General features: G+C 50.0%; 1 protein-coding gene across 4 annotated transcripts in view; it reads right to left on the bottom strand.

Moving 5' to 3' along the window:
* GAS7 (growth arrest specific 7) overlaps positions 1–25495 on the bottom strand; it is a 193822-nt gene that overhangs the window by 118046 nt on the left and 50281 nt on the right. Inside the window, exon 1 of one of the 4 annotated variants that reach the window (XM_061174898.1) lies at positions 15037–15077. The exons of 2 other annotated variants lie outside the window; for them this stretch is intronic. The gene's annotated coding sequence lies outside the window, so the exon portion shown is untranslated. Of the gene's footprint in view, positions 1–13200; positions 13246–15036; positions 15078–25495 lie in introns of those variants that run through there. One more of the 4 variants, XM_061174899.1, reaches the window with a different exon arrangement.

Below are 25495 nucleotides of genomic sequence, written 5' to 3'. Positions count from 1 at the left end.
ATCCTAAATACACATTAGCAAATCCTGGGGATGGAAGGACCGTCTTATGCCCTCAATAAAGTTTTCCTAAATAAGAAATAAAAAGCACAGTCTATGCAGTCATAAATACATTTGACTAGACTACAATTTAAAAATTCCACATGACAAAACATACCGTTTTAAAAAAATGAAAAAGCAATGCTTAAAAGACAGCATGATGGAAAAGTGAGCAGAGTATGAATAGGAAATTCACAGGAGAGGAATTCTGAAAGGCAAATACACATATGGAAATATACACAACCTCACTAGCAATGAAGGAAACGTAAACACAAGTTAAATCTGAGGTGCAATATTTTACACGTTCAGATGGCAAAAATAAGTGTGCCTTGTTGGCAAGGGGAGTGGGTATTGTAATATTCTGTGGGTAGCAGTATATGTATATTTGCAAAACCTCTTTGGAAAATATAGTGGCAAAATCCAAAGGTACATACTCATACCCAGATATTCTCCTTCTAGGTATCTGCCCCAGAGGAATACTCACACAAGTGCACAAGGAGAAATGCACAACTGTTTCTAAATGTCTAAAATGTCCACCCACAGGAATAAACTAGGAGATACATGTGTGCTAGAAAACTACAGGGCAGTTGAAATGAACTAGGTCTACATGTACCAACGTGGATAAACTTCAAAAACACCTGTGAAGAAAGCCAATCCCAAAAAGATAAATATATTTCATGTAAGTTTCAAAATACACAAGACATTAGTGAATGCTATTTTAGATGCATACATGCTCATAAAAGTTTTAAACATGCTCATGGGAAAGATACACCAACAATAGAACAGTCGTTACCTCCGAGGAGAGAAGGAGAAAAGGGAACAGAACTGGAGGAACACACAGGGATTTTTTTTTTTAATGTAGAGTAATTGTGTTATTTTTGACTGACATTTGGCAAGTGTTGATACTTGTGGAATCCAGAGATGGTGATAAGCACATGAAAAATGTTCAACATCATTAATCCTCAGGAAAATGCAAGCTGAAAGCACAATGAGAAACTACTTCATACTCACTAGAATGGCAAAAAAAAATGTTGGCAAGGAGCTAGGATAATTGAAAGCTCATATGCTGCTGTGAGCGACAAGTGAAGTGCAGAAAATAGTTTTGCCGTTTCTTATATAAACATACACTTACCACATGATCCAATGATTTCACTCCTAGGTATTTACACCAGAGAAATGAAAACATGTCCGAAAGACTTATACACAAATGTTCACAGAATTACTCGTAACAGCTAAAAGCTGGAAACAACCCAAATGTCCATCAGTTGACAAATGGATAAGCAAATTCTAGTATGCTCAACCAGTGGAATTCTACTTAACAATAAAAAGGAATCAACAACTGATACAACAATATGGATAAATCTCAGACGTTATCCTGTGCGAGAGGCCAGATTCAAGGGTACACACCGCATGATCCGTTTCTATGAAAACCTAGAATAGGCAAAACTAATCTATAGGGTAGAAATCAGAGGTGACCTGAGGAGATGAGTGGGAGGAGAGAGAAACTGACTGCAAATGGGCAAGAGAGGACTTCCCGGAAAGATGTCCTAGACTTCGATTACAGTGGCAGTTGCACAGGTGTATCTATTTGTCAAGTCACTAACCTGTACACTGAGAATGGGGGGATTTTAGTTTACGGTAAATTATAGCTTATGGTAAATTTAATTTAATTTATTTATTTGTGGTCAATTATATACTTTATGGTAAAATATATAAATTACAGTTGATTTTTAAAATAGGGATAGTAGATACATTTGCTATAATCTCCTGTTTTTCATAGACAAATTTTATTAAAAATTAAGTGGATTTTAGAAAGTACTGATCATTAATTGCATATACTGTGGAGCAGGAGGTTTCAGGGGGAGAATAAAGAACTAAGAAGGCGACTAATGCTAAGTCCTAACCCTTCCCAGTGGAAGAGCTGTCTATTTCATCATTGGAGCAGTCTTATTAGAAACCCAAGGGTCCTCTGAGATTATCAAGTTCAAGTCTCTCATTTTCAGAAAAGCAGCCCAAAGTGAGATTTGTCCAAGATCCCTGCTGCAGACGTTTGTTGCTTAAGCTGCCCAGTGTCCTTACCTGTATCTTAACAGCCCCACTCCTTTTTCTAGGGAATTCTCTCTCTCCCACTAGGCCCTTTCTCTGCGCATCTCTTAATCCAGGTGCCAGCCCTCCCCCTACAAGCCCTAAGGGGTCTCAGGGGGTCCCTCCCCTTTCACAGGCAAAGGTGTGTCTGCCTCCAGGTGGTCTCTGCTGACACCTGGGAAGATGCTCCTCCATCACAGCCAGGCACACCTGACTACACTCTGTTTGCTTTATATGACTGTTCCTATTAGTCCTACCTCCTGGCTCCACACAGCTGAGCATCTCGGTTTCTATCTGCTTTCAGGAGGTTTCCCCAGCCTCCCGTCCATTCTGTGAACTTCCAGTATCTTTGCAATAAATTCCACTCGGCTGACATCAGCCAGAATCGGTTTCCGAAGTGTGCAACCAAAGAACCCCACGTGACACATCACCCATCCGGCGCAAGGTAGACGGGGCCTACAGCCCAGAGTTCTGAATTCTCGAAGATGTCCCTGGGCGTGGCGGCCACCTAGCTAATGCCTCAGGATCCTCGGCGGCAATGTCTCAATCCCCCGAGGCTGCTGGGACATAGAATGAGAAAGTGATCACGTATTGAGTGATACATTAAGCGCTCTGACATGCTTTAATTTCGTCCTTCCCACAGCCTGGTAATGTAGGGATTACCCCACTTTATCTACGAGGGCACTAAAGAGGAAGAAAAATATTTTCCCAAGGTCACAGACCTCGTAAGTGACAGCGCCAGAACTTGAGCCAACTCTGTTCAACTTTAAAGCCTGGCTCTTGTCACTTCATCAGGCTGCCTCGCCCCAAGAAAACATTCAGTCTTCTGCATCTCCTACTTTACAATTAGGTCACCGGGACTTCAAATTAGGCATCAGAGGCACAACTGGATGCTGGCTGCACCCACAAAGTAGCGGGGGGGGGTTGGAGGGGGCAGGCAACGCATACAGTAGGCCAGGACACCCACCCAGGAGAGCGTAACAGTGGATGGGGTGGGGGTGGGGGTGGGGGTGGTGGTGGTGGTGGTGGTGGTGGTGGTGGTGGTGGTGATGCGGTGTGGGGGTGAAGAGGACACTGCAGCCTTAGGGAGAACACACGTGCCCGGGGAACAGTGTGGGAAACATCCACTTCCCTGAGGAGTAGAAGTGAATTCTTTCTGCTTTGAGATGAATACATGTTCGCGTTTCCATGGCAATGGAGCATGCTCACTGTTGTCTATACCTGTAAGTGAGTGACTCACGTTTTTGGCATTGCACTAGCCCAGTCCTAAGTCATTAGCTAATCAGCTGAGAATGCATACACTCTTGGGGTGGGGTGGGGTGGGGCAGGGGAGAAGGCGGGTAAATAGAGTCTCTGCATATCCTTCTGAGGCCCCGAGAGCAGGGATCACATTTCCTTGGTTTTTGCACAGCGATTGCCAATACCTGGCACTGTCCCTGCTCCCAAACTATCTTAAGGAACCTGAGTTTGTTGTGGGCTCTCTAAATAGAGGGGGATGGGAGCAGAGTTTCAGTTAAAACCAAGGGTAGGGAATTAAACATGTTGCGAAAAGTGATCAACTTGGGTTGCACAAGCTGTTGAAATTAGTAAGAACTGCCGGTCGGTGCAGAATTCCAATTTCAGACGAAAACTTGTTAATCGATGCTGAAGGGTGGCCTGCGCAATCCTGCTGGGGGTCGGGCATGATCTCAGCTTGACTTGGGTTCGGTCATACACGTTTCCAGGGAGGAGGAAAAGGAGTCTTAGAAGATACCTAGCTCCTGGGAACGCATCACAGCTACTTGAACTATAAGAGAGATTGGGGGGGGGGGTGGGCCCAGGGTTAAGAGCTGAGGCCTAGATTCCAAAGAGATCCTGGTGCCAGAGTCTCTGTAGGAAGAGGAGGCCTAGAAGCTACAAGGAGTCCTCCAGACCAACCTGGAAAACCTTCAGTGGCTCCCAAGTAACTAAAATGACCCTATCAGTTTAACAAAGGACCTCTACAGGGCACCAGCAGATACAGCGAAGGGTTACATGAAAGGGTTTTTTTCCCCTCTAAACATAAAGAGAACACCTACGGTCCCACTTAGTTTCAGGAGAGTTCATCAAGAGGTTCAGGTGTGCATGGGGAAAACCCGAAAAGGAAAATCTATCAGGGAGGGAGAGTCCAGAGTAAGGAGACATCCCACCCACCCACCCAGATTTCAGAGGAAGCTGGGCCTGGCCTCCCCAGGAGGGCTGTACACACACACTACCCCGATTTCTGAAAATCAGGCAGCCCTCTCCCGGAAGATGGGATTACTGGTAAAGAAGTGGACCAGGATGTTTTCTGAGGGGCATTCATCATCACCACCATGTCAACAGCACTTGCCAGAAAAGGTTTATACTGGAGTTTGGCACCTGCTTGTCCCAGCTTGGCAATGAGCTTGTCGGCTCCCGGGACACAGGGGGCCGAGCGTCCACACTGGGTGTCTACACTGCCCACAGCACCCATCAGACATGCCTTGCACACTGAAGAAATTCAATAAAGGTTCACTGAATCATGATGGACGGATGGATGAAGAGGGCTTTCTGAAGGGTTCCCTCAAGCAGTTCGGAAGACTTCATTCCCGTAAAGAGGACTGACTCAGCGAGCCTTACCGTCTCAGAAGGCAGCCGGCCCGCCCCCGCTGAGCTTGGAAATGAGGGCCCCTTTCTTTATGGCACAGAAATGGAAGCAGGGCTAAATTCTGAGGTCCTCCCAGCTCTGAAATCCACAGGCCCCTAAGCATCCTCTGTTAAGAAAGTAACCGAGGGAGTTCCCTGGTCATTCAGTGGTTAAGACTCAGCTCTTTCACTGCCGTGGCCCCAGGTTCAATCCCTGGTCGGGGAACTAAGATCCCCACAAAGCCGAGCATTGGGGGCCAAAGCAACCACCACCACCACAAAAAGAAAGTAACTGAAAATAAAGAAATGCACCACCTGTTAGGGGTTCTATCCAGAAGGAGGGGAGGGAATAAAATCCTGATGGGCTGTGCCAGGAGCAGACAAGTCCGCTGGGCAGGAGGGCTGCTGGGGCTTCACCCAGAGCGGAGCTCCCCCATCTCACTGTCAAGAGGCAACCGCACCAGCTACAACTTAGTAAGATTAAAGGGGGGAAAGGCATGTGCTGCTTCAAAAGAGAGAAAAAGGAAGAATAAATTACTGAGACAGCCTAACTGTGGCTCCGTTAGGGGTACCAGGGAGGTGGGTTGGGGTCGTTAGGATGATGGAGGTGGGTCCAAGATCCCAGGCAGCCCGGCTGCTGGCATCCTTCCTGCCTCTAACAGTCCGGTACCCTGAGCCCCTCAGCTGAGGCGACGAGGGTTCAGGAGAAGGGGACCAAGCGCGCCAACACGAAGCTCCTTGGCCTCTGGCCGACTCTCCTTAAACCAGCACAGGCCCGGCCCAGGGCGGCTCCACGCGGCCCTGATTACCGAGCATCTTTTTACAGTGCTCAGCCAGGCACACTGAAGGGACTCCAGGTAAATCCTCATCCAGCCCGGTGTCTCTAATAGGGAAGTAAATCACCCTTAATGACCCAGGGCAGGCCGCCACGTGTCCTATTTCTGGAGTGGTTGCTTCCCATGCTGGCAGCGGGGAGGGAGGGGGGCGGGGAGTGCGGTGTGGGCACAAAACCCAGAGGAGGGAGGTCAAGTTCGGCAGGTCTGATTCCAGAGCGGGGAGAGGCTGGGAGGCTGGCGCGGAGGGGAGAGAATTAGTGAAAGTCCCCACGCCACACTTCCCTGATGCAGACCCCGAGAGCGCCAGATTGGATCCAGAGAAAACAGGAGCAGAAAATATGAGATGACGTCTGGCTGAGGTCAGGGACCTCTCCAGTCCAATCTCCCAGCACGAGGTGGGGCGGAGTGGGGGGCAAATCTGGCACAGAGCTTTGCAGCCAGAGCAAAGAGGGAAATGTGTTTGGCTAAAGGGTCCTCTGTGTCCTTAAGATAAAATAAACCACCTGCTCAAGGGAAACGCCATTCCTACCCTAAAGCCAAAAGAAATTCCTCCAAGGGGTTCAGAGAAAGAAGACAGTCAAAAAAAAAAAAAAATCTTAAAAGACCATGAGTTTCATAGGGCTGTTCATTTTAACCCTTGGTTTCAACCAGGTCCTTAAAAAGCAATCCCTGGGTATCAATTTCCAGCTGTAGCTCCTACCACCCAGGTGTCAGTGAAGACCTGGGAAAAGGGCAGGTATAGTGTAAACAACCCCTCATCTTCATAACAGGGAACCAACAGATAGTGTTAAAAGTTAACAAATTGCGAAACAACACGTAAGCATTTTATTTAAAATTGTGGAAGTAACTGCCAGGAGAACTAAAAATCAAATGCGACTGGAAAGGAGAGGGGTGGGTGTGAGCGTGCTGCTTTGCACTCTGAGCCTTCCAGTACTATTTGATTTTTGTTTTTAACCACATGTATGCTATTACTTTTGCTCCAAATAAAAACAAAGGCTTTTAAGTGTACAGCATGGAAAATGAGGAAAGAACACATACCGGAACGCAAGGCCAGCGAGAGTGTGTTGTAACGGGGATAACTTTGAGTTTGCTCAGATTTATACACAAAAGTAGCGACCTCCCTGGCGGTCCAGTGGTTAAGACTCTGCGCTTCCACTGCAGGGGGCGCGGGTTCGATCCCTGGGTGGGCAACTAAGATTCCTGCAGGCTGCGCGGCCAAAAAAAACCAAAACTTATACCCAAAAGTAAATCTCCCGCAAACTTCAGAATTATTAGGAGCAGCTCTGTGCACCTCACCTCCCACCCGGGAGAGACACAAGCGCATCACACCACCGCATCAGAGGACCACTTCTCCTAGCAGCCCCATAAAATCCTGATGCCGGCCACGAGGCAGGCTTCCAACACCTGACTCTTCCACTTCCATAGAAATTCGATTTGTCTAAGAATGTAAGCCCTCCTTCCCACTCGATTACGCCAGCCCTGTTTATTCTTGGCTTTCAGAGCCAGCGGGGTGGGGAGAAATCCAGGTGTGCTGACACAAAGACACCCACCTTCCCCAGATGCAGGAGCGTCTTCACAAATATCGGTGATTTATCCTTGGGCAAGAAGTCCCTGAACTGTGGAATCTGGCAGCTAGTTATTGGCCTCAGTTTTTGGATGAGGATGCCCAGATGTGAAGTGAGACAGGCCTGAAGTCTTAAAACTATGAGGCAGTAACCTCAGAACTTGCTTCTCCAGAGTTCCGACCCAGTACTCTCTCCACTATATCATGCCTTTTCGGACCCTTCGACATGTTGAATAGCTATCTGAAATGGGGTTCTGCTGTCAAATGCGGATTAACCCAAGCCTTCTCAGAGGCCTGAAGTGATGATGTAACATCCTGAATCCAAACCTACTCACCATCTTCCTTCACCACCTCTACTTTCGGCCACGGCTCAGGCCAACCACCTCTCTCAGCCAACCGCTCTCTTGGTTTTTAACTGGGGCCACCACCTCCCACTCATTCTCTACCCAGCAGTCACAATGATTTGTCTTAAAAACCCATCAAAAATCATGTCACAATAGATAATCCACAGAGACCGAGAGTAGATCGGTGATTGCCCTTTGCTGAGGGAGCGGGGCCAGGGAGGTAATGGGCAGTGACTGCTTGATGGGTATGAGGTCTCCTTCGGGAGTGATGAAAATGTTTTGGAACTAGACAGAGGCGGTGGTCACACAATACTGCAAACGCACTAAAATATCAGTGAATCATACAGTTTAAAATGGTTAATTTTAGGTTAGGTGAATTTTATCTCAATCTTTAAAAAAAAAAATCATGTCATGCCTCCAGTCAAATCTCTCCAGTGGATGCCCACCTTCCTCAGAGTGAAAGCCCCTCCCTCCCTCTATTCCAGACCCAATGGAGGAGCCCCTGTGCGTCAACTCTTCCTTCCCCTGGGACACACACTCCTGAGACACCCACAGGCTTGTTGCCTTATTTTAGTTGGGTCTCTGTTCAAATATTAGCAACCAGCGACTCTTCCTGTTGACCTCATAGAGAAAAGCAACTCCTGTTACCCCCTGCTCTGAGAGGAAAACAGAACCTCATTAGCCTGATATTATGTCATATTTGTTTTCTATTGTCTGATTTCCCCAGAAGAATCCAAGCAGTGTCGGCAGAGACTGTGTTATAAATGCCCAGCACTTAGAACAGGGTCTAAAGTGCAACAGGTGCTCAAAAAAAGTGTTGAATGAATGAATGAACGTTCATTTGTTCCAGGTTCAAAGTTCATTGACCAGGGATCACTGTTCCCCCCAAGGGGCATCCTGACAGGCTGACTTTGACAAATGCTCACTGTATTAGTCTCTTGCAGCTGCTGTAACAAATAACCACAAACCTGGCAGCTTAAACCAACACCCATTTTTTTCCTCTTACAATTCTGGAGGCCAGAAGTCTGAAATCAGTTGCACTGTGTCAAAACCAAGGTGTCAGCAGGGCTGCACTCACCCTGCAGGTCCTAGGAGGCTTCGTTCCTTGACTCTTCCAGACGCCCCGGTGGCTGCAGGCATTCCTTGGCTTGTGGCCACATCACTCTAATCTCTGCCTCTGCAGAGAAGTGGGAATACATCCTTCACCCATGGACTAAGGGATGGGCATGTGGGCTCATCAAACCAGCTTGCAAATGTGGGACAACTCTGGGCTGCCTCTCCCCTTCCAGGGTATGGATGACAGCCCAGAACAGTGCCATGAAACCAAGGAGAACCCAGCCCACGGACTGCAGGCTGCTAATCACTAACGGAAGACCATGAGCCCCAGATCAGCCTCTTGCGGCCCTTCCTCTGCATCCTTGTGGACCACTCCCAGATCCCCACTCGGGTTCTGACTCATGTGGCAAACCACATTCTGCTTCAGAGACACAGGCCACTGACACCTCAAATTCAACATGTCCAAAACCGAATTCCATTCCCCACTCCATCCCTACCATACATATATAATCAAAGAAGATTATATGAGGTGTCGACAGAGTGTGGCCCTGGGCGTGGAGGTGAGCAATGGGTCCCATGTCCCCCACTTCCACTCACTTCTCCGGGACCTTCCCTGAGCCCTGTTTCCAAAATCACGCTTGTGAAATAAGCCTGCTAGATCAGATGATCTATCTCAGAGGCCCCTTCCAACATCGCAGCCTGTGAGTCATCGGAAAAAGCAGAGGGCGCGGGGGACCCGCCCGTCCAGCCCTCCCCCTCCGCCACACCCCTGTTTACCAAACACCGGCTGCTTCACCGGCCCCTGCAAAGTCAGGATGCATTCCTGCGGAGCTCCAGGAAAGGCGATGCAGAAAGCCCTGCTAGGTTTCCACCACACATGCTGAAGTGGGCAGCCTGAGCAGGTGGGCACTTTGTATTAAATCTCTCTGGCCGGTGAAAAGTTTAAACCGGGTCACAGTGTCAAGTGACCTGAGAAAGGCATCTTTCCACTGCCCTGGGGTGGATTAGGCAGAGGCAGCCAGCTTTCCCCATGTGGGTGCTGGACGTGAGGAACGAATTCCAGCATTTCGTAATTTCTCCTCCAACGTATTTTCCCCTCGGTTTTCTTGCTCAGGTGGCCAAGCTGGATGGTCAGACAGGAGCTGACTCCTCTAACACCCTGCAAGCCTGCCCTATGAGACACACCTGATACAACAGGGGAGAGAGCCGTCCCAGGCAGTTACAACAGCGCCATCATGCCTACATACACGACCCTTGGTCTTGAAAAGAAAGCTGCATCTTCATGACTTTTGCAAGATTAGTCACCCTGGATGCACTACCTAAGTGTGGCCAGTCCGTGTGGTGGCCTCTGCCAGATTCTTCTCCCAGAGCTATTCTCTTGCAAACCAAGCATAGCTCAAATCTGAGAGCGTGATCAGCTAACTTCCTCCCAAACTCACCATCAGACCCCATTTCATACCAAAAGGCATATCATGGGGACAGGGACAGGCCACAACGTTTCTCTTCTTCTCTCCTGCTGGGCTGGAGGAATATTCTCAGCTTATTATTAGTCCAGCTCCTTAGCACCTTCACAGGAGACCAGGAAAGAGAGAAGAAAAGAGGTGGCTGGGATTCAACTGTTCCTCTCCTTGGTAAGAGTTCTGAAGGCTCAGAAGGAGGAAACGGAAACTTTAGGTTAAAAGAAGACTTGGGGGAATAACTCACGTTTAACAGATGATGAAAGGAGTGGTTTATATGATTCCTGGCAGCCTTGCCCTTTGGTGATTAATTTCATTATATTTCTAGCCCTGCAACCGGCAACCTTGTCTCCTGTTAACACAGAGGAGCAAAATCTTGCCGCTGGACTTCTCAAAAGAATGGTCTCTGCCTGCCTGCCCGGCACCTCACCAGCGTGTTCTCTTCTTAATGTCCTCACGCGGTCATGGGCACACGAAATCTCGCAGTTAAAACGGGGATCACCATTTCTCACGCGCCTTTTCCCAGACCTCATTCCCCCAAGCTCCTTGAGACTTTCCCCTTGATGTCGGTGACACTAACCATTCGGTCTTCTCTCTGCCTGAGAGCTGGACCTGTTCCCTCAAATCCCATCCAGGCTCACATCAAGGATTCCATCATTGCCACGTCTCGTCAGTTACCATTTGGGGGTAGATTTCCATTCTCCACCCTCTGGAACCAACTGACCTTGATCTTCCTCTGGGTACCACTCTTGTTCCTTCCTCAGTCTGTGTGGTCAGGATGACCCCACCTCTCAACTATGCCATCCCAGGCTCCATTGGAAAGCTGCCCAGTGATTTTCCTTTTTCCTCTTGGAGTTACTGAGAGTTTCTAGAATCTTTCTGAAGAGGTGACTAAGCTAGAAAATGATGCCGACACAGAGGAAAGTAAAGCCAAGAGATGGAGAGTTTTGATGAGACTGCCTTCACCTCTTCTACTAGTTATTTACTGCTGCGTACCAAGTTAGCTCAAAGCTCAGGGTCTTCAAACAACAAATGTGTGGTCTCAGTTTCTGCAGGGCAGGGATCTGGGTACAGTTTATCCAAACTTTGAGCCTTACCCAGGGTTTCTCACAAGGCTGCAACCCAGGGCTGTGGTCATCTCAAGGTTCAGCTGGCAGAGAATCCCCTTCCAAGTTCATTCATGTGGGTGGTGTTTGCAGACCTGGGGTCCTTGCTGGCTGTCTAGGTTTTAGTTCCTTGCCACATGCAGAGATCATTTAGTTCCTGACTTCCATCATGACTCCTGTTATGAGTTTTGGCAACTGGATGATAGGTTTCATCTTATAAGTTGGGTTCTCAGTTTTTGAACTGTTTTTCTCCTCTGCTCTTGTTCATGACCAGGCTGTATGGCTCAAGGGACCCCACCATTTGAGTGCCTTTTTTGCAATTTTTTAAGGAGCCTGGGACTAGCAGGGGTTGGTAGAACCTTTGAGCAACACCCTCTACATACCCAAATGTGTCCCTCCCCCCACCCATGAAGCACATACATGAGGTAGACCAGATGCACCCAGGAGCTCTGAACTGTGTGCCAATACAGTCATCCCAGGACCCTATGAAGATTCCAGAACAGCCTGGTGAGCAGACTGCTCCTGCTGGCTGACATGGAATTTCTCTGGTGGGACTATGTAAGACTAGGTGACTAGAATAGCCTTGGCATGCTGATTTGGGGTGACTCAGGTTGTTTTTATAGACGGGGCCCACACATCCTAAGGGCAATGGTGCCGCCACCCCACTTGGGCCACCTACTCCCATGGTCATCCCCTTGACCTGGTATTTTAAATCAATGCTTCTCAAGCCTGGATGAACACTAGAATCACCAGGGGAGCTTTTAAAACGTAGGGTGCCTGGGATCCACCCCACACAGATTAATTCAGAATCTCAATCAAAATCAAAATACCCAGGCTCTGGTGTTTTGTTTTTAAGTCCTCCAGATAATTCTAACGTTGAGAAGACCCGCTTTAAATAATGGCCACAAATCTCAAACTGGCGCTCAACACTTGCTGCTCTGCCCTAAAAGTAAATTCAATGAGCGAACAATTTAGGCATCTCCTGGACACATAAGAAATTGTGTCTTCTTAAGCTTCCCACTGCAGAAGTGCTATGGAGTCTTGCTACTCAAAGTGGGATCCAAAGCCGAGAGTATCACCACCACCAGGAAGCATATTAGAAATGCAGAATCTGGGCTTCCCTGGTGGCGCAGTGGTTGAGAATCTGCCTGCCAACGCAGGGGACACGGGTTCGAGCCCTGGTCTGGGAAGATCCCACATGCCGCGGAGCAGCTAGGCTCGTGAGCCACAACTACTGAGCCTGCGCGTCTGGAGCCTGTGCTCCGCAACAAGAGAGGCCGCGATAGTGAGAGGCCCGCGCACCGCGATGAAGAGTGGCCCCCGCTTGCCGCAACTAGAGAAAGCCCTCGCACAGAAATGAAGACCCAACACAGACATAAATAAATAAATAAAATTTTAAAAAAATTAGAAACTCAGTTTGTGTTCTAAATTGTAAAAAAAAAAAAAAAAGAAAAAAAGAAATGCAGAATCTGCATTTTAACAAATCCCCAGGTGACTCACTTGCACATTGGTGTTTGAGAAGCATAGTTCAAGCCATCTAGCAACCCTACTATGGTTACGCAATGATTTGTTTTCCATCTTCAAAACAACTATTTCACTCTTTCTCATGAAAGACAAGAGCAATCTGACAGCAAATGCTCATCAACCCACTGCCCAGATTCCATCCTACCCACGTCAGTACCCATGTTCTTAGCCTGCCCTCCCATTACAGTGGCTAAAAGGCCCTCCTCCTATCAAAGGCAACCTACCTGCTTTCTACCTGTCAGCATATAACACCTGGCTTTAAAAAAAAAAAAAAAAAAAAAAGAGAGGATAAACAACAAGGTCCTATTGTAGAGCACAGGAAACTATATTCAATATCCTGTGATAAACCATAATGGAAAAGAATGTATATATATATAGCCGAACCACTTTGCTGTACAGCAGAAATTAACACAACATTGTAAATCAACTATACTTCAATAAAATAAATTTTAAAATACCTGAAATTTTTTAAAAAGAGAGATAAATCTATCCTTTGACCCCACTCCTCCAGGCCCTGCCTATTCCTCTGCTTCTCATCACAGTGAATATTTTCACCAAAAGACTTACTTATAGTCATGACCCCTACTTTCTGACCTCTAATGCTCTCCAGCCCAACTCCACTGAGGCTGATCTCCAGTATCACCAATGACCTTCATGCTGTTACCAAATCCAAGGGCACCTTGGACTCTTCTACAGTCCTTGGCCAGGCAGCAGCATTCAACGTTCCCTCCTTCCGGAAACTGTGACCTGTCATGGCTTCCATGGCATCTCACGTTTTCTCAGGTAGTTGCCTGTCTGGATCTTCCCCTAAGCTCAATCTTAAATGTTCTAGCAATCTCCTGCCCCTACCCTTCTTTCCTATCTGTTCATTCTCTTTAGTGGCCCAACCCTTCCTGTCCCCTAGCTTTCTACACCCTCTATTTCCTGATGACCCTAAATGCACTTCTCTAGCCCTGACCTTTCCCCATGTCCACCTGGCTACTTGCCAGCGCTACACCGATGCTCAGGAGGAATCTCTAACAGATCCAAAACAGAGCCCATCTTCCTCGCTCCCAAAAAAAAAAAAAAAAGCAAAACCAAACCTGTTCTCCACGCCTCATTTTAGCAAATGGCACCATGATCCATCCTGTTGCTTAAGCCCCAAATCTAGGATCGTCAGCTTCTCCACCTTCCCAATCCAGTCCCTCTCAACTACTGTCAATCTGCCTCCAAAGCTCATCCAGAATCCACCCACGTTTCTCCGTTTCCACTGCTGTCACCCTGTTCCCAAGGCACCACCACCACTCCCTATATCATTATCATGGTCTTCGAGTTGGTCTACGACTTCCCCTCTTCATCCCCTACGATCCGTTCTCAACATGGCAGCCAGAGCGAACTTGCAAAACATTAATCAGGTTATATATATCACCTTCTAATTAAAAGCATCCAAAGGCTTGGCACTCCTCTTTGAAGAAAGAAATCCAAACTATTTAGCTTAATTCACAAAGCAATAAAGTCTGCCTTCTATTTACCTGATCCTTCATCATTTTATACCACTTCCCTTCCAGCCACACCAACCTTCTTGCTCTGTGCCATTCAACGCAGTGTGGACCACAGCCGTATCTTGCTTTTTAAAGTTAGACTTAAATTAATGACAACTAAAATGTGAAATTCGGTTCCTAAGTCTTACCAGGCACCTTTCAAGTGCTGAGTTGTCACACGGGGCTGCTGGCCACGTGACAAGTGCAGATACAGAACATTTGCATCACTACAGAAAAGCTTGGACAGCGCTGTTTGAGCTGTTCCTTGGATGGGGAAGGTTTGGTCCTGCCTTATGGCTTTGGCATTCACTGTTACCTCTGCCTGAAGTGCCCTTCCCCCAGCAATTCATTCCCACGGCTGGATCCAGACATCAGCTTCAATGGGAGGTTCCCCCACAAGCACCGATCTAAAGAAGCCACCGTTTAGTTACTCCCAAGCACACATGAACCAATTTAATTCTGCACAGCATTTACCACTGGCTGATGCTCTTCTTGTTTATTTGGGTTTGTCTGCCTATCGCTCAACTCCACACGCCTCCTCACCCCAAAGCAAACTTCCAAGAGCAGGGACCGTGTCCGTCTGGCTCACAGCAGTCCAGCGCCCGACACACCTGCCCAATTAGTATTAACTGACTGTTAGGCCCACGCCATTCGTATTTCCTTTTAAATCACCTTTTCTCCACCTTCCCTGCCACCACCCAGCCTGGGCCTTCATCCAGGCCACCCCGACGGCACGACAAACAGAATCTTGCCTCTGCCCTGCCTCGAGCCTGCAAACACTCGCAGGTGAACCTTGTTAGTGCTCCCCCTGTCAAATCAATTCCCTGCCCATTCTGGCTCCAAACGGCCTCCGTGTCCCCAAAGGCGGCACGCTTGCTCCTACCTCGGAGCTGCTGTCAAGTCTCTCCCTCTGCTTGGGGCACCCTCCCTGTTTCTCGGTGAGGCCGCACCTTCTCCTGTCTCCCAGGTGTGGCCCAGGTGGGGGTGCTCTGCAGACACTGGCCCCTCCTCCGGCCTCCTCCAGCACTTCCTGTCTGCAGCCCGGCTTTGGCACTCACACACGCACAGAGGACAAGACGTTCCACCTTCCACGTACGCGCTCACAGATCATCCCCGAGATGACTCCTAAGAGCGATGCTTCTCAAGCTTTACTGAGGAGCAGGGTCACCTGGAGAGTTCATAAAGGGCACACAGGTCAAAGCTTACGGGAGCAGGGTAACATCGGGGCCTCTGTCCTTTTCCCACATTCCCCGGGTGACTCGGAGACGCACCAAAATATAAGCTGCACTGCTTTTTTTTTTTTAATTTATTTTATTGAAGTATAGTTGATTTACAGTGTTGTGTTAATTTCTGCCATACAGCAAAGTGATTCAGTTATACATATATAAACATCCTGTTTCATTTTCTTTTTCCACTATGGTTTATCACAGGATATTGAATATAGTTCCCTGTGCTATACAGTAGGACCTTGTTGTTTGTCCATTCTATATATAATAGTTTGCATCTGCTAATCCCAAACTCCCCCTCCATCCCTCCCTCATCCCTCTCCCCTTTGGCAACCACAAGTCTGTTCTCTACGTCTATGCATCTGTTCCCGTTTCACAGATAGGTTCATTTGTGTCCTATTTTAGATTCCACATATAAATGATATCATATGGTATTTGTCTTTCTTTTTCTGACTTATTTCACTTAGTATGATAATCTCTAGGTCCATCCATGTTGCTGCAAATGGCATTATTTCTTTATTTTTTATGGCTGAGTAGTATTCCATTGTATATATGTACCACATCTTCTTTATCCATTCATCTGTCGATGGGCATTTAGGTTTCCATGTCTTGGCTACTGTAAATAGTAAGCTGCACTGATTTACAACAACAGATCTTCAACAGGAGTGGTTCAAGCCTTGTCCATTTCCACCAATCGGGAACACTTGGGAAGGGCCCGACTTGGTTAATGACCTTCTCTGACACAAACGTGCTCTCCTTCAAGTATTGAAAGCTACCCCCTGGGGCAGGCTGAACAATGGCCCCCCCAAATGGAGCCACATCTTAATCCCTGGAACCTACAACTGTCACCTTATATGGCAAAAAGGGACTTGCCAGGTGTAATTAAACTAAGGATTTGGGGATGAGAAGGTTTTGCTGGATTATCTGGATGTGCCCTAACTATCATCGCCAGGGTCCTTATAAGAAGGAGACAAGGTCAAAGAGGGAAGAAAGCCAATGTGAAGCCAGAAATGGGGAGAAAAGGTAACAGGATGTGCAGCCATGAGCCACGGAAGGAGCTTTTACAAGATGCAAAAGGAAAGAAACGGATTCCCCCCAGATCCCCCAGAAGGAGCCAGCCCTGGGACACTGACTTTAACCTCGTGACTCATCTCAGACTTCAGACCTTCAGATCTATGGAAGAGGATGCGTTCTTTGAAGCTACTATGTTTGTGGCAATAGGAAACTAATACACTTCCTTTTCTGTAAGCATCCTGATTTTCTACTTAACTCATTATTGAAAGATACAAGAAGCTCCATTCAGACAGGGCTGGCTTGCTTCGTTCATCTCTGTGTCCACAAGGCCTAGCTCAGGGTCTGCCACGCACATCCTCAAGGAAGGCCGATGTTCCAAGTTGGAATTTGGGACCTTCCCCGATGCGCCTGGTAGCCTAACCCCATTGGTGTTTCCAATAAGGGAAATACATGAAGTTCAGAAATAGGTCACCAAGCCTGAACATCTTGGGGAAGAACTACTGTTGTATTCTGACTCGAGGAAACCTAGGCAGATACGCTCTTCTTCTTAGACTCTTATTCTCATCCTGAAAAGTGTGTGGCTTCGAGCTGTGCTGTCCAATATGGTAGCCACTAGGCACATATAATGATTTAAATATAAACAAAAATTCAAATGAAGACCCAGCCTCTCAGTCACACTAGCCACATCTCGAGTGCTCACCAGCTACATGTTAGTGGCTACGGTATTGGATGGCACAAACAGAGACCATTTTCACCATCGCAGAAAGTTCTACTGGACTATGCTGTCTGACAGCATCTCTCCAAACATGCTTGGCTCCAGCTCCAGACCCCAACCTAGAAGACCTAAGGGGGAGAGAAATGCAGCCACCACACCCCATTCTACCCCGGAATTCATTCTTGAGCGTGTGTCCTAAGATGCAGAGCTTGGAGTGGTGTCCAGAGATTTTCGTCCAAGTCTCATTTTTCGTTGAAAAGACTCTATCGTTGGAAAGTGAGAAGGAGAAGTAGCAGCTGAGGAAACTGCAAACGAGAGACCGGACTCATGCAGGGGTGAGGTGGGGAGGATGGAGATTAGAGAGGGAAGAAGCAGGGGAAAGTAAGGGGAGCAGCACGTAGGAAATGGACTCTAGTGATGTGATCACGGGCAGAAAATTCAAATGTCGAAAAGGCGGCCTCCCTGGAGATCTGAAGGCACGTAAAGGAACAGCCAGCCTGCAGAGGGGCTGGACCACTGCTCAGAGAAGGGTCTGCAGGACAGACCTTCATCCGCCGTGGATACCCTGGTATCCACTCACCGCCCCCATAGTGGGCAGCAATAGTGTAGGGGGAGAGATGGGGAGAGGAAATCAACTGAATGCAAAAACACAGAACTTTTCCATACAGAAAATTAAAAACTGGAAAGTGGGGGGCTTCCCTGGTGGCGCAGTGGTTAAGAATCCACCTGCCAATGCAGGGGACACGGGTTCGAGCCCTGGTCCGGGAAGATCCCACATGAGGCGAAGCAACGAAGCCCGTGCGCCACAACTACTGAGCCTGCGCTCTAGAGCCCGCGAGCCACAACTACTGAGCCCGCGTGCCTAGAGCCCGTGCTCCGCAACAAGAGAAGCCACCACAATGAGAAGCCCGTGCACCGCAACGAAGAGTAGCCCCCGCTCGCCACAACTAGAGAAAAGCCCGTGCACAGCAACGAAGACCCAACATGGCCAAAAATAAATAAATAAATTAATAAATAAATTAATTAATATATATTAAAAAAACTGGAAAGTGCACGGTGCTGCCGAGGCTGTGGGTAAATGGGCACTCGTAGACGTAGCTGGTGGAAGGGTAAATAGATCTGCCTCGCTGGAGGCTGTCTGGCACTTTCTATCAAATTTACAAACACACTCTTTGCTCCAGGCTTTCAACTTCAAGAACTGATCCTTCCCTGACACTCCCCCGTGTGCAGAACAATGGACACACAGGGTATCCACAGCACGTAAAGGTAACAGGAAAAGATGAGAAGCAACCTATATGCCCATCCGTGAAATGAGTCAGGAAGGTATTAAAAAAACGAGGACACTCCTTCTATTGAGTAAACTCCACGATATATTGTTACAGGGTTTAAAAAACAGCAGCAGCAGCAAGGCGAAGAAGAAAGAGGAAGCCAGCACAGGTGTGAGGGGAAATAAAGGCACACGTATATTCGTAGATATCTGCACTATTTCCTCTATGCCCACAAGAAACTGGTAACTTGCTCACCTCTGGGAAAGGGAATTGAGAGGCAGAGGACAAAGGGTAGGAGGGAGGCCAACGTTCACTCTATATTTTTTAGTGCCTAATAAATGTCAGAATTCATCTATATATGACCTATTCAGTAAGAGTAAAATTAACAAAGATACACTTCTGGATATGTACACTCAACAGAGAGTTTAAAACTTACCCCATGAACACCCTTCTGCATGGATGCTACAGCCTCAGCAGGAAGACAGCACCTGCCAGGTTAGCAGGCCCAGGGGACTAGCTGCACAGTAGCCGTGAGCGCCCGGGTGCCACGGGCGCCTCTGTCCTCTCACCCTGTAGCAGGTGTCACCTCCCCTGTGGTCCCGGGCCTCCGAGGAGGCGTTCCCAAAGCCCTGGCCCTCAGCAAACCTGGGCTGTGTTCCAGCCTTGGAAATGATCAGGAAGAGCCCTGCTCCTGCCTAAATCCCAGCTTCTGGGTCCATTTCCGACCGAGGTGCCACCCCACCCCAGGGCGCCCACTGCCAGGGCAATGATACCCCCCCAGCCTCTCACACTAGGGGAGCAAATGCAAGCGAGTTCCACGGCTGCGTCCAATAATCACTATGGACACCAGCCTGAATCGGGTCTGTGTCCAATTAGCCACCCCTGCAACAACACCATAGCAACGAAGGTAATATTATTGTTCCACGAAGAGAAAATGAAACACACACACACATACACACACACACACACACACACACACACACACGATGTGTTGTCCAACAGCTTCCAAAGCCACAGACGTAACACTTCTCCACGCCCTACAACTTGTGCCTCTCACTTCCCCATGACGATGCAGCTTCTTTGATGGGAAGTCACAGGCTCGGGCAATTACCTCTTCACAGCCTCCACGCTGTGTGCCCTTCACAGGGCTGCACTCCTCCCTCTGCCCTTTTCCTGCTGGAGACAGAACGGCCTCCAGGTGAAGCTCCAAGCTGCCCTCGGCTGGCTGGTTGGCTGGCTGGTTTCTCCAGGCCAGACCCAAGCTGGGCACTGGAGTTTTGGTGGCTGCAGCCATGAACCACACACTAATCTTCAGACACAAATGTGGAAAGCATTAACCCAAATGGAAAGACATAAATCAGGAGGGGAGCTTATGGCACGGAGGAAAACAGCTCTGCTCGGAGAGCCCGGCCGTTGCACAAGAGCAGAGTGAGTCACCCGCCAGCGAGGGAGGACCGGGGAGGGGGAGGGGGGAGGGGGAGGGGGGAGGGGGAGGGGGAGGGGGAGGGGGAGGGAGAGGGGAGGGGGAGGGGGAGGGGGAGGGGGAGGGGAGGGGGAGGGGGGAGGGGAGGGGGGAGGGGAGGGGGGAGGGGAGGGGGAGGGGAGGGGGGAGGAAGGAGGGGCAGGGGGGAGGAAGGAGGGGGAAGGGGGAGGGGGGAGGAAGGAGGGGGAAGGGGGAGGGGGAGGAAGGAGGGGGAAGGGGGAGGGGGAGGGAGGAGGGGGAGGGGGAGGGGGAGGGAGGAGGGGGAGGGGGAGGGGGAGGGAGGAGGGGGAGGGGGAGGGGGAGGGAGGAGGGGGAGGGGGAGGGAGGAGGGGGAGGGGGAGGGGGAGGGGGGAGGGGGAGGGGGAGGGAGGAGGGGGAGGGAGGAGGGGGAGGGGGGAGCCCCGATGGGACTGGTGGATGGATGAGCGGGGGCGGGGGGGAGCAGTGCAAAAACACAGCTGTGGGTTCATTACCAACCACACTTCATCAGCAGCCTGGGGAGAGGGGGGCAAAATGTCACCTCCCCTCCCCAACTCAGGAAGTGTTTCAAAATGTGTCCTCTCCGGAGAAAACAGCAGGAAGGAGTCTTCCTAACAGCCAACCAGTCGCCCTTTACAGCCTGCAGCTGTGTCCCGGGGAAGCAAACCCCAGGCCCTCTTGAAAGAAGGTCTGCCTTATCCTTCTTTGCTCCTCCCTGGCCATGCGCCATGCTGTTTTGGGGTCCTCAAGTCTAGGTGCCCATCGTGGGCACACAACGCTTGTCCTACCTGCTTGCCCATCACTACCGTTTCATATCTTTTCTTCCCTTCCTTCTTCCAAACACCCCATACTCCACACAAGCTGCTGGGGACAAGACAAACCTATCAGCTTCCCCATCCCTGCTCCCTGGGGAGAACCTCGCAGCTCCCTGTAAGACAGTGCCTCACCCACCAACTCCTCTGCCAAGACTGATTCCCAACCTTCAAGTTCTAAGCACCTGCTCCGAGCGAGGCCCTGCTGTCCCTGGGTGTGGCAGTGGGGAGGAGGAGCCCCAGAGAGAGAAGCAGCTGGAGAGGAGAAGCACCAGGAGGTCTGAGCCCTGGGGGTTCTAGAAATTACCATGGCAATGCCCTAGCTTTCAGCAGGACCCTCCCCGTCTCCAGGCCATCTTCATCTTGCTCTGATGAAACAAGAGGTTGCATTTAGAGATCAGTGGGGTCCCTTAGACTCTGACAACTACGTAATGTAGTGGAACTTAACACCCCTGTGAGTACAGACACACAACAGCCTGAGAGACGGGTAAATGACTCAGTTTTGTTGGAAGATGACAAGGGATGGAGAAAAAGAGCAGAGCAGTATAAAGGGGTGGGCATGACAAGGTGAGCAAGAGAGTCAAAAGAGATGAAAGAGTGGGTTAGTTTCTGGTGGCTCTGTACCCAATTATCACAAACTACGAAGCTTAAAGTCACACCGCAAATGTGCTGTCTTCCAGTTCTGGAGTCCGAAGTCTAAAAAGGGGTCTCACTGGGCTGCAGTCAAGGTATTAGCAGGGCTGGTTCCTTCGAGAGGCCCTGGAAGAGAATCCGCTTCCCTGCCTCGTTCAGCTCCTCGAGGCTGCCCGCAAGTCCCTGGCTCGTGGCCCCTCCTCACATCCTCAACCTCTTGCTTTTGCTGTCACATCTACTCCTGACCTGACCCTCCTGCCTCCCTCTTATAAGGACCTCTGTCCTTACACTGGACCCACCTGAATAATCCAAAATCACCTCCTCGTCTCAAGAGCCTTAATTTAATCACACCTGCAAAATCCTGTGTGCCTTGTAAGGGAACATCCACAGGCTGTGTGGATTAGGACACGGACATCTTTGGGGGACCATTACTCAGCCCACTGCAGGGATCAGCCACGTGGGCTGCCAAGGCCCTAAGGAGGAAGCATGCCTGGAACACCCGCAGGAACGCCAGAGAGGCCGGTGTGCAACAGAGCGATGAGTGAGGTGCAGGGAAGGAGAGGCTCCCAAGGTCAGGGAGGTCACGGGCCCGACCGTGTGGCACCTTGTCAGCTGCAGTGAGGGCTCCTTTGGCTTCTACTCTGCCATCATGGGGGCCCATCGGGATGTTCTGAGGAGCAGCGTGATACGATCGGACTTATTATTTGAAAAGAACAGACTGGGGTCTGGCAGAGCAGTCAGGAAGCAACTGCACTAGTTCAAGGGCACAAGGCTGGTGGCTGTGGCTCGGAGCAAGATGACAGCAGTGGGGGTGGTGAGGAGTGGTTGGATTTTTTAAAAAATCAATTTGGAAGGAGAAGCCCACATGTTTACCTCACAAACTGAACATGGGACGTGAGAGAAAAGGCGGCGGGGGTGGGGGGGGTCAAGGTTTTTGGCCACAGCAGCTGGAGGGACAGACTTCCCATTTACCGAGCAGGACAGGCTGCGGGTGGCGTGATGCTTGGACAGGTTGAACAGCAATGCCAACTGGATATGGGTCAGGAGGTCAAGGGCAAAACTGAGCAAAGACTGGAAATGGACTTGCCGACCACAGCTGAAGGCTCTCACTGTGGCAGGCATGGGGGCGGCGGGGGTGCTGCCAGGGGTCTGGCCTGGGTCCAACCACCAGGCTGAGAACTGGCGTCTGGACTTGACCCTGAGAGTAATGGGACGCGCCTGGGCCCCACGGCGGCCCGGGGTGTGGAGCCAGCTGGGATGACCCGGATTAATTTTGTGGGTCGGGCACCAGTTGCAAGACAAGAAGGCAGAGGCTGAGTCAACAGGGATTGCATCTCAGCCCTCGATTGCTCAACCCGGCCTTCTTCTACTTCTCACAGCCCAGAGGGTGGGAATCCCAGTTGTGGGGAAGGTCGGGGGAGTGGGGCAGGATTCAGGAACGGGGTCAAACGCCAGGCTCCAGGACCCTTGGCTGTAGACAGCTCACCTCACTACCCAGTCGGTCTCCGCCTGGCCCTCGAGGGCCCTCACTGTCCTGCCCATGAGTCCTGGAAGGCCTTCCTGTGTCCAAGCTGCTGGACGGTATCAGCGTGGTCCTACCTGAGGGGCCCAGTAAATCAGAAGGACAAAGCAGGTCAAGGGCAGGTGGCCAGACCGTGGGGCACCTCCCAGGGGACAACGTGCTGAAACATCTATCGCAAGCTGGATTCCCATGGCCCAATGGCACAAGCCAAGCCCTTTCCGGGCACTTTCATCCATTCATCCATTCATTCATTCGACAAATATTTAGTGAGGACCTACCCAGGGTCAGGCACTGCTTCTAGACGTTTGGGGCATGGCAGTGATCAAATAAAAGGGGAAAAAACCCCTGCGTTTGTGGAGCATTGATTCCAGCATGGGGGTAAGGGGAGCACACAATAAAAACAATAAATAAGTAAACTATAAAGAGTATTAGAAGGTGATGGAGGAAAAAAAAAATAGAACAAGGGGAACCAGGAGGTCAGGGTAGACTGGGAGGGTGGGCAGCAATTTTAAATAGTTCGAAATGTTAGAACCGCTTCCAAGTCACAGTGGACGATCTTTCTCGCTCCTCAGCCCCCTCCTTCCCTCCTTCCCTCCCTTCAACAGTCACTGAGTGCTCACCCTAGGGCAGCCCCACGTGCTCCCCGCTCTCATGAAGATGTTTTATTTTACAATTTATTACATTTTATTATACATTTTATTCAAGGAGACAGAAGTTAAGACAGCTAGTAATTCCAGAAGGGTGACGAATGGGCAGAAACTCACGATCTCACAGGATTCCTGCAAGCACGCCCATCGCAATGGGGGACCCTCCCAAGAGTGTCTGATTCTTGGTCCAAGTCCCCAGCCCACTTCCTCCCTCCTACTTCATGTCCCCATCACCACCATGACCTGGATTAGTAGAAACCACAACTCAGTGGTCTCTCTGGAAGCTGCCCACAGACTGTCCTTACACCTGGCCCGGTCACCATCCCAAAACATCGACTGGTTTTAGGGCCTCTGGATGAACTTGTCTGTTCCACGTTTCAGACTCAACATCTTCTCGAGGAGCACCAGCCCCCCCCAATACCCGCCCCCCCCCCCCCCCGCACAGTGGGCCCTGCCGGCCCTGCCCTCCCCTCTGCTCTGAGCACCTCTGTCGGGCAGGTTCTGATTCCTGTCGCCCGGCTGTGCTCACTCCCGGGGCCACGGCGGCCCGGGAGCAGAGAATGACAGGGGAGGATGTCATACTCGGGCTGTCTGGGGACGAAAGGCGTTTGGCAGCTCACGCCTCTGACCACAACGTGCAACTCTCTTACCAGTGGCGCTAACCACCGGGAAACTACAAGTGAGCTGAGCACAAAGGCTCTTCCTGTTTGTGGGAAAGTCAAGGCTGGCCTCTGATGCACATCCCTGACAGTCTTTTGGCCTCTGGACCCTCCCTCTCCTCCCACGCTGCATCCAGCTGTGAGCCAGCTGGACCAGTGCTGGCCCCAGGCCCGGGTGGACGACACAGCCACCAATGGGGAGAAGCAGCCACCAGGAGCTGGCCCAGCCACTGTGTCGCTCCCTCAGCCCTGCCATAAACCCTCCAGTTTTACTTCCCCCTAAAACTGGGGGGCACTTGAGAAGATGGGGCACCATCACTTTTCCTTCCTGCCGTGTTACTGAGTCTCCCCTAAATGGTTCAGCTAGACCAGGACTCAATCTGCAGACCACAAGGATGACGCTCAGCAGAGATGCTCTGAGCTCTCCACACCTCACAGCTGCACGGAGCTTGCGGGGCTCCACGGCCCTCTGTGGGAGGCCGGTACAGAATCGGTATAGCAACCAGTGGGTCAGATCACGGGCTCTGAAGAGAGATGGTCTGGGTACAAACCCTGTTGCTGACTGGGTGACCCTGAAGAAATGATTTCACTTCTCTGTGACTCAGTTTCCCCACAGGTAAAATGGGCCTGGTAGTACTCATAGGTTTGTTGCAAGGATGAAATGAGTGAGTACGTAAAGACACAGCATCTAGAACGGCGCCTGAAAAAATAGCAAGTGCTACATAAATGCTGTCTAGTATTATTAAATATTTTTGATTGGACAAATCTGTTTTAAAATAAACTAACCACGGGACGTCCCTGGCGGTCCAGTGGTTAAGACTCCACACTTCCACTGCAGGGGGCTCGGGTTTGATCCCTGGTCAGGGACCAAAAAAATAAATTAATTTTAAATTAATTAATTAAAAAACAGCCTATCCACCTGTGTGGCCACAGGCCCGTTCATTAGTTGAGAAAATAAAGTATAAATACGGGGAGAGTATTGACGATCTAACCGTGTACCACTGAGACTGCTTGCTTATTCCTCGTCAGCCTCTCCCGGGCTTCTCCAACCCCATGCTTTCCATCGAAGTCTCAGAAGGCCAGGGGATTCCCAGGTGCCTCTAGCACCCCAGCAAGGAACTCAGCAACCCTCCCACCCAGGGCACACCACAGACATCTCAGAATCCACGGAGACCCATCGTCTTAGGGGAGGACTTGGGAGGCAGTGGACCCAGGGCTGCCTGGAGCTCTGTGGGTCCCTGACACAAAGCCCCCAAAGCACGTGGCACGGCGTGACCGCTCGCTAACAGCCACACAACATCCACCCTCCAACAGCACCATCAAAGCCCCATGCTCCAAATGCCATCAGCACCATGGCTCCTGCACGTGGCAAGACGGAGGGAAA

This window comes from Eubalaena glacialis, chromosome 19, assembly GCF_028564815.1.
Source record: "Eubalaena glacialis isolate mEubGla1 chromosome 19, mEubGla1.1.hap2.+ XY, whole genome shotgun sequence".
Lineage (NCBI taxonomy): Eukaryota > Metazoa > Chordata > Mammalia > Artiodactyla > Balaenidae > Eubalaena > Eubalaena glacialis.
This window is presented reverse-complemented; position numbering and strand designations above follow the sequence as displayed.